Source organism: Melanaphis sacchari, unplaced genomic scaffold (genome assembly GCF_002803265.2).
Source record: "Melanaphis sacchari strain LSU unplaced genomic scaffold, SCAv2.0 Contig0_pilon_pilon, whole genome shotgun sequence".
Taxonomy (NCBI): Eukaryota; Metazoa; Arthropoda; class Insecta; order Hemiptera; family Aphididae; genus Melanaphis; species Melanaphis sacchari.
The window spans coordinates 22,367,791-22,384,817 of record NW_020270366.1 but is presented as its reverse complement, the minus strand read 5'-3'; the positions used below and the strand labels follow the sequence as shown (position 1 = coordinate 22,384,817).

At 25.0% G+C, this 17,027-nt stretch overlaps 1 protein-coding gene across 2 annotated transcripts in view; it reads right to left on the bottom strand.

Moving 5' to 3' along the window:
- The window catches only part of LOC112601567 (protein artichoke-like), a 106,072-nt gene that overhangs the window by 77,840 nt on the left and 11,205 nt on the right, over positions 1–17,027 (bottom strand). The window lies entirely within an intron of this gene.

Sequence of the window (17,027 nt, the reverse complement as noted above, 5' to 3'; positions counted from 1 at the left end):
TTAGTATAATATTGAAGTTTATTTTACCTAAAACAAAAGTTTATATATCTTTATAAGGTACTATACTGTACAAAATAATTGCTATCATTCTTTGCTTTAAGGCTTAGATAGTCAAGGCTTATAAATCGTTTTATATTAATGGACAATATAATAATTATAGTATTATAGCCAGAAATAATAAATTAAAAACACGCATGTTTTATGGTTAGAAATTATACTCAACGTTATTTTGTTTTTAATAAATAGAAGACATTTATTGGGTAAAAATGTATGGGGGATAGTCAACAATGGCTGATATATAGCGAATTAAAGTTAACACCTAATATTTAAAATATATAAAACAATATCGAATAACAACAGATTAATTTCTAAATGATTTCGAACATTGATAAATAGACTAAATTATAATATTTATCCGAAAAAATCTAATGAAATTACATGTAAAATTTAAAAAATATCTATTATAATAAATCGTTTATCGGTCTAACATTATAATATCAATAGATATTCACACATTCAAATTGTAACATCTAGTTAAAATATTGTCGTAATCACTTATTGTATTATTTATTCACACAGATAGTAAATTTTATTTTTGATAGAAAATAATATAATAATAATAGTAATTTTAATCATTGTAAATAAAAATATAAAAAAAAAAAAAATGAATATAATAAAATAATTCAATTATAAATGATTTTAGAAACAATACCATTTATGGACATATTAATTTTGAACAGTTCACTGCACATTCATAATAATTAATTAATCATATTATTATTGTAACAATACATGTACACATAAGTGAACATGAGTTGTGGTCTAATTGGTAATTATTACTTACTACATAAATTTGTATAGAATGAGAACGTTATATTATTATAAGAACAATACCAAAGTAGATCCTAATGAATATATTCAAAGTACCAACAAAAATTATTAAATTTTTAGATAAATTTTAGTATATTATAAACATTGTAAATTAAGTTGTATATTAGTCATTAATTAGCAAATAAACATAACATCGCCATTATTAAATTATTATTTATTATAATTTTTTAGTCAATAATAAATCAGGAAATATGTCACTGTGAATGTCAAACATTATCCATACGTATAATTCTTTGAAAATTATTATATCTTACATTTTTAGTGTCTTAAAAATTTTTAATCTTCGTACATTGTTTTAAGAATGAATAACTCGAGTATGTACAACAGTAGTTCTTTAAAAAGAATGATTTCGATGTAAGTATCAAAAAAATATTATAAGCTTTTTCATTTTGTGTAACGTTTAAAGTTTAAATTTAAAAACTTACTAAAAACGTTTTTACTGTATTACCATACCCGGTTAAAAAATAAAACTTTTACAGATTAAAAGTATCATTGTATTATAGCCTAACCGATTAGGTGTTTGAAAGTACTTAATAAAATGACGCATAATTTTATTATAGAAACTGTTTGGTAGTCTAATATAATCAAAACTATATAGTAGAAATAAATAAAACCAGTCTTATTATAATATTACTATATACAATTAATAGTTGCAAGTCCGGGAATTTTGCCGCCGCACTATTCATCTCGAAAAGTTATTTCGGATTATCAACAAAATACAATAATACCAATACTGTATTAACATAATTCATAAATATAATACAAAAATACTAAGATCATGAAGTTTTTTTCAAACTCCATTACTCGACGATATTGGGCATAGGCTATTTTCCTAATAAATAGGTACACTATGGATTTTGAAACACGAATTTTTATATGTTTCTCAATTTAAATAAGGCACATTATATCACACACTTAATTAAAATTTGCAAGTTTAATTTTTGACTATACACAAATGTACAACTCATAGGCGTGCACATGGGATACTCAGTTATGCAGGTGTGAAACGGTCACGGAAAATCGATTGCGGTGAATTTTTCTGAACTCAAATAATTTTCATCATTCTTAGAAACATTTTTCTAGCTACGGTGTTTTTGTTTAAGCGGTGTATGGTGCTATAAAATCGTACTTTAATTTATTACACAAATTGGATATAGGTTTATTCATTGAGTGTAATATTCTTTGCGAATTGAGATATTTATCGAGTATCATGTAAGACCAAGTGACATTTTGAACGTAATACAATGGTAGTGCGTGATATCGATTTTATAAGGTTTTACGGTCAAAAAAAAAAAAAACTTAATGAAATGTTAAAAAAAAATAAAAACAATTGTCTGAACATCGCTGGTTCACGTATTATATACGGAATCTCGCGCCGTTATGACTTAATCCGACATGGTATAGCCACGTGGGGGAGGGAACGTTTGAAAATTGTTCAGTTGAATTACGACTCAGAAAACGTCCTACCTAAACGACCCATCGCGTGTTTGCCATTGTGTAAATGTATTATACATATACAGCTAACAGCAGAAGTTTGTATATAACACGAATACAGCCAATATTAGTCCGGAAAAAACTGGTCAGAATTTCTTTTTCCTTTTTTTGTTTTATCGTTCTTAATTAAAATTGGCAGAACTATACTATATATACCAACTATATAATAATAATAATAACGATATCTCTTCTCTTCCGATCACCGGTAACAGCCGCTATCGACGAGACATACGGCTGTAAACAGTACGCGTTTGTATACTACTTCAAAGCAGACAAAAAAAAGTGGTCTTTTAACCTAACCAACCGTCGTTTAATATTATGTATTTTAATTTGTGAATATTTATCTGAGAGTATAATATTATGTTAAGTATATATTTATACTTAATTTGTTTTTCTTTTTCCTTTTTTCGCATTTAATTTGCCTTTTTTTTATAACGTCCAGGTTACTATTGCAATACACTGTAAGTTATATAGATCTAAATTTAAAATTGTTTATTTTTCTAGAGATAGTGCTTTGATAATTATAGTATTGCACCGGATTCGTTTAAAATATCATGTGATTGAATTTAAAAAAAAAAAAAAATCTTTACAATATAAAATATTTTTATACCAAACCAAATAAGATTATGCTGAATTTCATTTTTATATTCTACTGCCATTGCAATTATAGTAATACTTTGAAATACGCGACAACACTACAACTGTTTTATGATTATTAAACTAAGCAGATAACCCATAAAAATAATATTTCAGCATTTCTGAGTGTATCGAAATCGCATTATAAATTTTCTTATTTATATTAAACTTTATAATATTATAAAATGTTTGATCCAAAATCATCAGTAATTTACTACTATGATATTGATAAATAATTTATAAATAAGTGGTTTATACATTGTTAATAAGATTAGTATTATTGTCTCAGGTGAAAACATGTACTTTACATTGATTATACAGGGTTTTATAGTAAGAACTGATATACTATGTAGGAAATTGGCTAATTGACTCACTATCTATTTAAAAACTTTTGCTTTCATAAATGTTATAAAAAAATATTTATTTTTAATTTTGATATCATAAAATTATTAATGGTAATATGTATTAAAAAAAAAAAAAAATTAACATCGGTAAGAATAACAATTATTATAAAGTTAGCTAATTATAAAATGTGTAAACTAATTTTGTTGCAGCCTTTATATACCTATTTGTAATACTAATAATATAGTTTTTATTGGTGCAACAATATTCTTAGTAAAATAGTTAATTTTAATTTTATATTTTCAAACTTTTAATTAAAAATTTTACCAAGAAACCCCGTTAAAAACATGTATTACATTGAGTTCAAACTTATATTTGCAATGTATTTTCTAAGGTTATTTGTTTGAGTAACTCTAAGCTGGTACTGAGTTTTGTTACATCTAACTTTGTTGTATTGTTGCCGGTCGGTAATATCAGAAATGCTAATCTCAAATCACACGTGAAAGCTTTGTTTGGAAAATCCGTTCGTTTGGTTTAAAAGTAAATTATGAATATCATATTTATATCTATTTATGGGATAGGTAGGAACTATATACAAATAATATTTTCGGAACAAACCACGTATTTAACCTGACCTAACAATAATTTAACGAAAAACATAATATATACTATATAATAATAATAAATTATATCGTCAACAATGATTATAAATAATCATCATTTTTTACAATTAGGGGTGGGATTAAAACGCCCTAAAAAAATCGAAAAATGCCCCTAAATGAAAACAACAAAAATGCCTTGATAATGTACTATAAAAGTTTAAAAATAAAATGACGGAATATTTTATAATGGTGATTATTTTTTTAAATATGACTCAATAAAGAAGTAAAATGCTTGTAGACATGTATTTTGTGTACCTAGTACAACTTTGACAGTTGTTGACTACATGTAAAAGTATCTAACCAATATATTGATTTTTATAAAAAATAATACATTTCAAACAATAATTTATGTCCATTTCAAGTAAAAATCATTAAACGTTTTTTAATTATTTTAAAAATAGTTTAAACAACGAATTTGTTAATTATATTATCATTGAATTAATATTTATATCTTCTTAGACACATTTTCTACTTTCAAAATTACTATTTTAACACAAAAAAAAAAAAAAAAAGATGAAAATTCATAATAATCTTTGTTTTAATAATTCATTTTACCTATAAAATAATTATGTAAATATACAGTATTCTTGATATTACGTTTAATGTATTATATTTATAATGATACTGTAAAATAACAAATTAAAATCTAAAAAAACAAAAAAAAAAAAAAATAGCAAAAACCCAGATAAATGACAAAATTAAAAACTTAAATTACACTATGATCACTCAAACTTGGGGTTAACCTAACCAGTCGCTTTCGCGATAGTATAAATAAATGCAGGGTAATGATATACTCAGTGAGACATTTACTTGAACTTAGTGATACGTTTTAACCACTATTTAAAGCATATAAGTTTCTTGATTACGATCGAAAAATTTCAAAGTCAATGGATAGAAGATAACATGATACATTGGATTTTCATAAAACCTAAGCAATAATAAGCACATCATTATGTGTATGCAAAAAAAAAAAAAATGGAAACATACAAATAAGAACTGGTTCTAAAACAGTCAGAACTTCAAAAATATAATAAATAAAACCTCATTGAAACTAACAATTACTTAAATATTATGTGACTGGAATCTTAAATTTAAGAATAAGTATTTGATTATTTTTTCATTTTCTTAAATAATTGTTGTATTACTTTCAAATTATATGTACAAGGTTAAATTTAACTATACAAATAATATGTGGAGACGGAAAAGGGGTTCTGGTATGGAGATAAAATATGATTTTTATCGAACGCTGGATTTAATAAAGTGCATAATATATTATTATTTGTTTGTTTATAAATATACGTTAGAACTCATTGGCGTATTTGACATCAGAAGTAAATAATATTGGAAAATGAAAATAATATAAACCGAAACAAGAACTTTGAAATTTTGAAAAACGTATTTGCCAATCTAGATTTTATTTTTAATAAGGAGTTAGAAATTAAGTTAAAATGTATTTAAATACAACTGCTAGATCACCGTTTTCAGTTCTAAACTCGGTTATTTACTCGGTATTTGTACGCAACAATTTCGGGTAAATTTATAATAGTTAAATCAAATACTCGCACCATATTTCGCCATTAATATAGAACAATGTTCTTAATAGTACCATTCTATCACTTATTTTTTAATTTCAAGTTATTTATATATCTCCTTCTTTCTTTTTCAACTTGGCTACACCCGATTTTCTAATTTCTTTAAACTCTCGTCTGTATACTCAACAACTAATCGGTTATGATAAATATTCATGCTTATAATTATCAGCACAACGCGTATTTTTATTTTCCATCATTAAATCTTCCAACATTAAAATGTCTATAAAATATTTGTGATTTATACAAGTTTCAAACTCGTATAAAATAATACTATGAAGTAATGCATAGGTTTTTATTTTAATTTCAATAAAAAATCATATAAGAAACCTGTACATTGTATTATTTTTAAGCTTTTTGACGAGCGAAATATGGTTTATGGACATTTATAAATAAATTGAAGACAATTTATTAACTTTATGGTAAATAAAAATTGTCACCAATATTTGTATTACCCCAACCTCTCCACCTATTCCGATAATCTTATCTCTAAAAGTACTAAGAATATTTTATTACGACCTCTTAAAAGAACCAATTAATTCGAATTGTTATCAGAAAAATTATCTTTAAGTATAGAAACAAAATAAATTTAAAAAAATAAAATAAAACAAATAATATCATTATTGTAAAATCAATGCACTAATCTCTCCACATAAAACTTAAAATGAAGTTTTAAAAAAAGCTTCAAGTTAAATTAATACATTTTAACTCAACCTTAATTACGTGCGTAAAAAATCAACTAATGGTTTTATTTTTATTTTTATATATATTCTCAATGAAGTTAATTTTTAATTTTTACATTAATACTTGTCTTATTAATTTATAAACTTATTAATAATCTTAATATTTATTAATACAATTACCTTAGATTGTGACTATTTCAATTTAAATTTATCATTAAACTAATTATTTTCATTCTTCACTCTGCATTACCGTATTATTTTATCGTTGAAATATATTTTAGATACTTAGTGTTTACTACAATCAATTTTTGCCATTAAAGACATGTTTATAGAATAACCTTCTTACCTATAAATTTACGAGTAAATCACTATCAAAGTAGTCATTACTTCTTTAAATATTTAATTAAATAATTTATTTTCAAAGTAACTTATTTTATAATATATTATAGTATAAAGTTAAGTGTTAAATTATTCATAGGATTAATAGATTTATTTTGAATATTTTCTATAATTTAGTTGAGAAAAATTTAGTTACCTTAACTGAGTTTAAAAGAATATAATTAATTTGTCCAGCATTGCAGAATCAAATTATTTTTTATTTCTAAGAATTATGGAAAGTAACAAAAATCAGAATAGTCGTTCTTTTTCTGGGAATTAGATATAAACCGAAAAATCATAAATGATCCGAGTGAATATACCAAACAATAAATAAAATATTCGTAGCCTTCAGCAATCGCGCAATTAAAAATCCAGGACGGTCATGGGAGAAAAAAAACTACGAGGTTTTGAAAACCGTATTAAAAGTCGTTTATTTTAGGGATTAACAATAAAAACGTAGATATTCGCTCGTTTATTGAATTTTATTTGCCATAGTGCACGGAATAAGAGAAAAGCTACCCGTGGTATTTATTATAAACACCCTATGTAAATAATGGTGCAAAACACTAAAGAATTCCGAGAATTTTCTTATGTTTAAATAATGTAGATTAGTATTTTTAATTGTCCTATAAATGGTGCATGTTTCAGTGAGTTTACGCTTGCTTGTTTAAGTACTTTTTTGGGTCAAAGATTTTTTATATATATTTTTGAAGTCTGCTTTATATATTGTGCATAAAATAAATCCACCTTGTTATTATGTACAATTTACATATGAAAAACAGTAAGTATGTTTGTTTTAAATACTATTCACTACTTATAATTTTATTCATCTATTAATTTTTACAAATGTAAATTATGAAAATATTATGTTCAGTTTGGCAATCCTGCAGAGTACTACATTGGCCATTATAAAATGGTTATTGTTATCAAATCTATTCGTTTTCGTATTTGCTTTCTATAATGAATTAAATACATTTGCAATAAGTATGTATTGTGTAAATTTATATTTATTGTTTTAGAGCCCAGAACTGCAGCTTATATTAAAGCAGGATATCGTATTTTATCAATTTTAAATAATTTTTCTTTACTTTTGGTCATAAATTAAAAATATGATTAACTTCCTATGATAGATCATAAATAATTTAGAGAACAATCATAATAAATAGATAAAATTAATTAAGCAGCAACATTTGACTAAATAATAATAATAATAATAAAATATCGTGTCATAAAATATTTATGGAATATGATTAGATACATAATGTTTATTAGTTTGCCAACTTTAAAATCGTGTTTCATTATCTGCGTAATTTATGATATTGGTATTTTTTGAATTATCACCAAATGCGATACCAGAAAATATTTATCAGTAAACCAAGGAACTACAATAATTATAATTCACATAACGATCCATGTAATTATAAAAACCATTAAAAAAATAATCCAATTTATTATTTAACTTTATAAATTCGAGTTTGAAAAGTTCAGAAAAAACTTAAAAGTTTCTGTATGTTAATAAATTATACTAGACTTACAAAAATTATAATATTAACATAAAACTATTGAAGGACTTACACATGCGTAATTTTAGTACATCGTATTAATATTTCATATACTCGCACACGTTATATGCAAATTTCTAAAAGTATACATTATATTATTAAAGATAAAATAATATAATTTTGTTTCAGAATGTTCATGATATTTATTGACGTCAAGCGATTTAAACCTTGACGAATATAATATATATATATATATTTTTTAAAATGGCGGATCGAAAATCCTAGGCATAATTGTGTTGAGTTAAGAGAACAGCGGTCACATTTAATGGTCAGTTTGATTGTACCTATTTAATGAAAAAGCGTTTAAGTAGCGCAATTGGTCACGTCCGCCAGTCACATGCTTTGTGTATTATTAAAACATCTCTATTCAAATCATCCAAAGTGAATATATTTTTTACATGAAAGTAATGCACTTTGCAATGCAAATAAAATTCGAATGGTCTGTCAATACCATACGAGTGAAATATTAAAAATTATGTACACTTGAATAACAATTCAATTCACAAATTCAGTTGACATTTCATTTGCAAAATAAGTGTTACTGATATTAAATTCAAGAGTTAAAATAGTTCAATGATTTTATGAAGTCGTACAAAATGTTTAAAAATACATTTACAATTTACCCACATCATTTTTTTATTTATTTAATAAGTCATGTTAAATGTCCATAGTAATTTGGTAAATGTCTTAGGTTTTCTTCAAGCTTTTTTTTAATTTTATCATTGAAACCCAGCTGCTGTACCTTCACAGATCCATAGTATTTTGCAATTATATGCTAATTACAACGGTATACGTAAAACATTTTTAGTAATGATGCTTAGATAATGAATTTATTTTAAAAAATCAAACAAATTTCAAAAGTAAATCATATGCATAAGTTTGAAAATCGTGATTCATTTTCTTACACACACTATAGAAACTAAAAACTTATATGTTATCATATAATTTATAATATATAGACATAATACAACATATAAATAAAATTCAATATTCGAGAAATCATAAAATATGATAAACTAACGAGTTTATAGTATAAGAAGTTATTGACAATAATATACTATACTACAATGTTGTAAATTAAGAAAATACCTACGTATAAAAATATTTGTTATGACGAAAAAAACTTATAAAATATTAAATAAGAAATCAACAGAGATCATGATATGAAAAAAGTGGGATGTGTATTTAAAAACAAATTAAAAACTGAGGAAAAAGCATAGAACAGATGCGATATAATTTATATGCAAATGAGATGTTTTTGGAATTTTGTAATTAAGAAAAACAGATTCATTTATTTAAATAGCCAAAAAAAAAAAAATCATTCATATAACAAGACTCATATTGATAAAAAAAAAAATTTTAAAAAATGTATTTATTTTAAAAGGGATACATTTATTAATTTACATAATGTAAATTCTAGAAAACTGTAAATAAAAAAAAAAATTTTTGTAACCGTTTTGCTTATTTTGTTAGTTTTTAAAATTGTATAAGATCAAGTATAACCCTCCTTAATAAATCCATTTCCTGCTTATGACATCAATTTTGTTAATTCTGTGATAAAAGTTAAAAATTCATACGTATTACAACAACATCATAAACTGGATTTTTTTAAATTTAAGTAAAATATGTAAAATTGATTATAAAATGATAAAAAAAATATTTTTAAATGTCATCGTTGTTAGAATTATGACTATTTATATTAAAATAGAAATACGACTTACACATTAAATTGCATATCCATTCTAACAAAAAATACTATTAGATTTTTAAAATATGTAAATGTGCATATAATACAAACTTGATAAAAGTAAATTATAACGCATTAGTATAATATTATTATACAAATTGAGAACGTACTTAACTTTATTTTTTTTCAATTTATCTTTCTATGATGGAAGGTATGATGTAAGACCGTTTTCTCAAACGGAAACTCAACTAAAGTAAGTTGTCAATCGACTCTAAGTTATCAAATGTTATGAAGACGGATGATATAATGTAAGCCTACTGGGAATACCTACCATTGTTAGTAGATGAGACACATAATAAATCGACTCTAAAAAAGACAAAATAAATAAATATAATAAAAATAATGGTTTTATAATAATGTAACCTAATTTGTTTGAAACAGTATACAATATACATATTATAATTTTACGTTTTAAACAATTTTGTTTAATTTAACAATCGTATATCATTTTAACTGGTATTAATGGTTTATTAAAATAGTCTTGTCACGATTTGCAGCACGGTGGAAAATGATTTCACAAAGGTTAGCTTGAAATATATTTATGAAAATATTTTAAGAAAACTATAGTAGTTAGAAAAGACATCATAAGACTGTAAGTAAATGATTTTTCATGCTGATTATGATAAAAATATCACATTATCGAATTGTGATCATGGTCACTATAATATAAAAGTATAGATATCCTACAAAATGTATACGAATAATAAGTAGTGAAATGTGATCGTCGTATGGATGGCATAGATATTAATGAGATGAGAAGTGGATTTTAAACTGTATTTAATATATTCTGAAATCAGTAAAATGTAATCAAGCCTTTATGCCAACACAGAGTCACCCCTCCCTTCACCGATTTCACCTTTTAACTTAATTTAAAAATATATATTTATAAAGCACAACATTTTAACAAATAGTATTATTGTTAAACTTTTTCCATGATCATAATAAATATTATGCAATATTATGTATTTTCGTTGTATCGCCGCAAACACTTTCGGTCTAATAATAGAATAAAAAAATAGATTTAAAAATGGCATTATTGAATTAAGAATACATTTCTTACTTCAGTATTAGAATCTAAACTCGTTACTACTTGTTAGTAAGCAAATAGTCAATTATCACTAATACAAATACATTATAGTAACGTTTAATGTCGGCGTTGATTTCGTATTACAAATTTATAATGTCTTATAATAATCAACCGTCTGTAATTTGTGACTAAACGAGCAAAAATTATTTGAGCAACAATAAGAAAAAAAAGGTTGCTTTTTAACTTAATTAATTAGGATACGATAGAATTTAAAAAAGAAACAGTTTGTCGCAAAAATATATAAGAAGAAAACATTTTTCGTAGCTTAATTTATATGTTATCATATTTTTATGGTAAACTTCAACTCGTCACGGGAATATTATGCATTATATTATACGCCTTTTAAGCATGTTTTTTCAGTAAACAAAGGTAATTAAATTAAACATATATTTAAAATCATGAAATTGAAACATTTTTCGAGCCTTTATGTTTAAATTTTAACCAAAATGTTTACTTTATTAAAAGCAGTATCTACCTATATACTACCTACTTAAACTTTAAAAGTTTTCTGTTTGATTCGATGGCCATATTTTTTAGTCAAAAAATGTATTGAATTAAATACAGTAAAATCTCTCTTAACAGGCACTTCCTAATAACAAATGTATTTTTTCTTAAAAATGGGGACATTTTTACTAATTTTAATGGAAAAACTCTGAATAGTAGACATTTATTTTTGTCATAATTTAAAAATAATGATAAAATGAGTCAGAAAACGTGCTTACACTAGAACCTACAACAATAACAAGCTCCTTCAAAATCCAATTTTTTTTACACAAAATAAAATTGTATTTATACACGTACTTTGATTTCACGTTAGTACTTTAAGGTCATACAAATTTCCATTATTTAATTTTCAAATATTTATCTGTCACTTAAAAAAACAAAACATATTATATGTGTGTTTCTTCATGATTTATCAATTAACCTATGAAAATTGAATTTTTTTAAATAATAATTTTCAAACAGCAATTCAAGATTTACACATTTATTTAAGTAGTTAAAATTAAACATTTCTAAGAAATTAATGCACATGTGCATAATTTATTTACACCAAGGTAAGTTTTATGTAACACTTACAAATTTAACTATTATCACGTGTGTATAATGGGTGCAGTCAAACGTCAAAATGTATATACCTACATACTTACATAATATTATGAATATTATTAAATAGGTTTCTGAACTTTTTGATTGCATTATATTATTTTCCCAGACAAAAATGCCTACAGAGAGAACTGTTTTAGTTTACAAAATTGTAATATTTAGGATAAACGATAATCCGACGTGGTTGTTTTTCATTACTAATGTTGAGGGTTACAAAATCCTTAAAGTGATTACATAGGTTTCTCCACGCAATATTACAAGCCATTTCAAAATTATATAGACAATTTGGCGTAAGTAAAGGGATAGAAATGTATGCTGCAGTAGTGTAATCGGCCAATATAATAATAAATGTGTTATATTATGTTCACTATACGTTTTTAAATTTAAGCTTATATACATTTATATGCGCTGCGCAATAGTTTAATTCCTATAAAGCCAATGACTGTATAGTCTGTGCATGTGTCGAATGTTTCTTGTGAATTTTCTTCAGACTGCAGCAAAAGGTTGAAGAGGAGACCGACCATTTTCCACGTGGCTGTGTTGACAAAAAATAAACTCCCTTCGGGCATCCCTATCGTATTTATTATTCGTATTAAAAATAAATAAATAAATAAATCAGCTACAATACGGGTCAAGAATTTCATTCATGTCGTAAATCAATTTTTGACACATCACGGTAAAAATTCAAAATTGTTTAACGCTCGTGTCTTGCAACTCTTTGGTTTTTAGATTTTAAAAAGCAGTACATTAATTAAACGCTATTACCACGTGAGTATATTATTATAAATTTATAGCGAACGTAATATGTTGTATCTTATATTGACAATAAAATTATCCGAATGAGTGTACCAATGAAAAATGTAACGTGGTTATTTCATCGAACAAGAACTCTAGTTTACCGAATAATGTCAATAGACGCTATAAACATTAGTCTTCGAAGCAATTCCATTTCCAAACACTTAGCCAAATGTTTTTCTATTGACAATTGTTGGAGACACAAACGTTTTAAGGTTTATTTTCTATAAATTTGTCCTATCTATAGAATTTAAATCCCTGTGACTGTATTCGGAGTTTCAAACAGATTACACACATCATAAAACGTATAAAAATAAGTATAATATTATTATGTAAATATCAGTCACAAACTGTGTGTATATAAATGTAAATTACATTATATTATAACAACATATATTATGTTTAGTTTCCTAGTTGTATTAAACCCAAATACAATTGTTTTGTTTCATCACGTATCTAATCAAAACTAATGTTTAAAAATAAAAAATATTTAATTTCTTTTTTTTATGCACATTTATTATTCAATCGCATACGTAACTCACGCTCAGTGCTCATTTTAGTTCTTAGCACAGATATCTTATAGTCTTTGAAGATGTAAAATCTATTTGGTTCATAATAATTACTCTGCGGTATAGTAATAAACCTAATAAACATCCAATAAATGAATATTTAATACATTATTAAAATATCCTATTTTAATACATGGCATACATATTGGAATCAATAATATATTTTCATACGCCTATTGTTTCTAGAAACTATATCAATCAGTGGAAATTCGATATTGAAATTACTTAATATTAGAATAATAGGCCATTAGGGCATATTTTGAATTTTGATTAACAACACGCTCCCAACTATTATCACTAAAAGTCATATGAATGAGATTGAGCTCTTAATAGGAACTTTCTAGCTTTTTTAGATGGTAGTACATTATTTTACTGACAATATTTTAATATTTTAAGATATTTGTAAGGTTATTTCTCTTCGTGGACTTTTTCACAGCCACTTTGGTGCGTAGTTATTTCCAGCTCTAGTAGACTTGAGGTGTATAATTTTTTTTAAATTTTATTAAAATTAATAAACTGTTTTAATTATTATTACTTAATGTTCTTTTTTCAACTACCATTCGCAATAACACAAGTAGTTCATATTGAAGGTGCTATGAAGTTAAAATAATTATTGTGGTAACAAATCATAATGTCCACGCAGTATTATTTACTTGTGCAAACAGTAAAATTACAGTACACGCGTCAACGTAGTTTAAATTCACTTCAATTTATCCGCACTTCCATATATATATTAAATAATGTAATAATAATAGTAATAATATAACATGGTATTATATAAAACCAGTAACTGAAAACTAATAGGTATATTAATATATACTGCATATATTAATGTATCATACACACATTCGTCTGATTGGGGATTTTCGAAAATCCTCTCTACATTTGATACTATTAGCAATATATACAAATATACAGACGCGCAATTTGGGGCAATATTCGCGTAACGATATATTATGTTTAACTATAAAGTATAGGAATCTAATACGACTGTTTGCGAGATTATGATATTTGCGTGGCGTGTTGATTAAGTCGATTGACGTAGCCTATAATAGTATATTATTAATACTACTATGAAGTCCAACGAGACTGATGAAATAATGATGAACGTGCATTTAACCAGATACACAGAACCGATACCAATATTATATTATTATATAATATTATAATAATATTTGATCATCATAAAAAGTACAATTCTTATATATCCAATTTCGGCTCACTTTGCATACATCTCTACTGTGATATAGTCCATAGGCGTTTATTATATAAATAGTTTTGCACATTATTAATGTACTAAATTATAGTGTACAGCGTATTTACTTTGTTCTAGAGTTTCTTTAATGATTTTTAGATTAGGCAATTACTATTATTACAATACGACAAGCTATATAGTATTATCAACATAAGTGCGCATTTATTTTATCGCCCCTAATAGCTCACACGTACTAAAATATTTCTCCCATATAAATTACAAATACTATATTATATTATATTATATTATGTATGATTTTTGCATCATTAGAATACCTACTAACCTTGACATTTAAGCCATTGGATTAAAATTACTATGGCAAATTATTAATTCTTTGATCTTGGTTTCACTTACTGTAGGTTTTTTATTTCTGAAGCATGGTTTTTTGTTTAATAATATCATTTAATCCAGCGTAAATGACTACTTGTTACTAAACTAACCTGCAAACAATACACTAATGTTTTATGTTGTTGTTGATGATTTCTTTTTTTTTTTTAAACGTGGAATCAAATGCGTTATAATTAGTATAAATCTCTTATGCATACAAACACATAGACGCCTACTGTGTAGAGTACAATCCGTTGGGCATGGACTACATTCACGTGACAGGAAATATAATTAATTTACTGAAACAACAGCTAACTTAAACTTCTCATACACACACTCTTAAGTATATATATATATATATATATATATATGTATATTGAGCAATACACATTCAACAAAGTAAGTATAATATATCGCACTTTCCAGCAGCGGCGAGCCTTTGAATGAACTCTTTGCGTATGACGATGAATATTCCATACGAAAGCTATACGAAAAACGGAATATAGAAGTGGTGTTGACAAAAATACGAAAGTAATTAAAAAAAATAAAAAAAAAAATAGCTAACCACAAAGGTTTTTATTTTAATTCCTACGCACTACGCACATCTTTGTGGTATGACATTTAAATGTGTTTATAAAAGTGAATCGTTCTTTTTCTTCAAACTTTATTCAAACAGGATTCAATTTACTAAGACAAAAGAAACACTCAAAGTGTAAATGAACTACAATGGAAAATGCGGACATTTTTATTGAATTGTTTTTTTAATGCTGCAAAACAGAAAAAAAATTACTTTAAGAAATAGAGGAAATCAGGACGTTTTCCTAAATGGTCTATCACACTATGATGATTGAGAAGACAGCTGATAGCTAATACAGCTAAGAGCATTTATTTTTGCTGTTTCGAATACGTAAATCGACTAGTATGTGCACAAGTACACAAGAAAGCTAAAAAGAAGAATAACGTTGAAAATTTTATTAAAAATCGTTATGTAACATTTTAATGCGATAAAAGTAATGTAATATAAAAAAGTTTGTTTAAGCAAAAAAAAAAAAAAAAAACAAAAAAATTAACTGTAAACAAAGTAAAGCTACATCCATATAGGTGTTGGGTTGAATTTAACTGATATCGATTGATTAAAGAAGCATTATATTATGTATATTAAGTATTCAAATTTTAAAAAGTTTAAAAAAGCCATTCACAATAAAATGTTACGCGTAAAAGAATTAAAAAAATTAAGTTTAGACATACTACTTTTTTTCATTACTATTTTTATAGCAAATAGTCAACACAGTTAATACCTTTTTATAAAAATTTAACAACTTGTTCAAATTAGTAATATTATTGATGTGAAGTATTATTATTTAAGTGTAGTACGAAAAAACAAAAAGAAATAGGTACCAACATCACTTTGCAGGTTAATTCTAGCTTAACTATAATAAATATTTTGAAAAAGTAGACAATGGATATGATTTTATATTACTCCATTTCAAAGACGATATTAATTAAATTACTTGCAATACTTGAATTAGGTTTTATGAGTATAATATACAAAACTCCTGACTTCATACTATGTAATCTTTAGATATTTTGTGAATATATTATCATACGCCCAGTACTGCAGCTTGTATAATTATATACCATAATAGTCTCTTCCTCTGTTACATATTATGCACAGCTGTTGGCTTTTAATCTGTCACAAGCCTTTAATCATTGGCATGCAACTATTCAAGTTGAATTGTATGACACATTTCCTAGCCCATATTAACAAATTATAAATAGATACACCCTAAATTACTTAATTAAAATTATGCCAACAAATAATCGTACGTGAATAAAATAATTTAGAGTGTCTTTAATTTTGGTATCTATATTAGTTATACAACTGCATATGTGATTAATGTTCTTT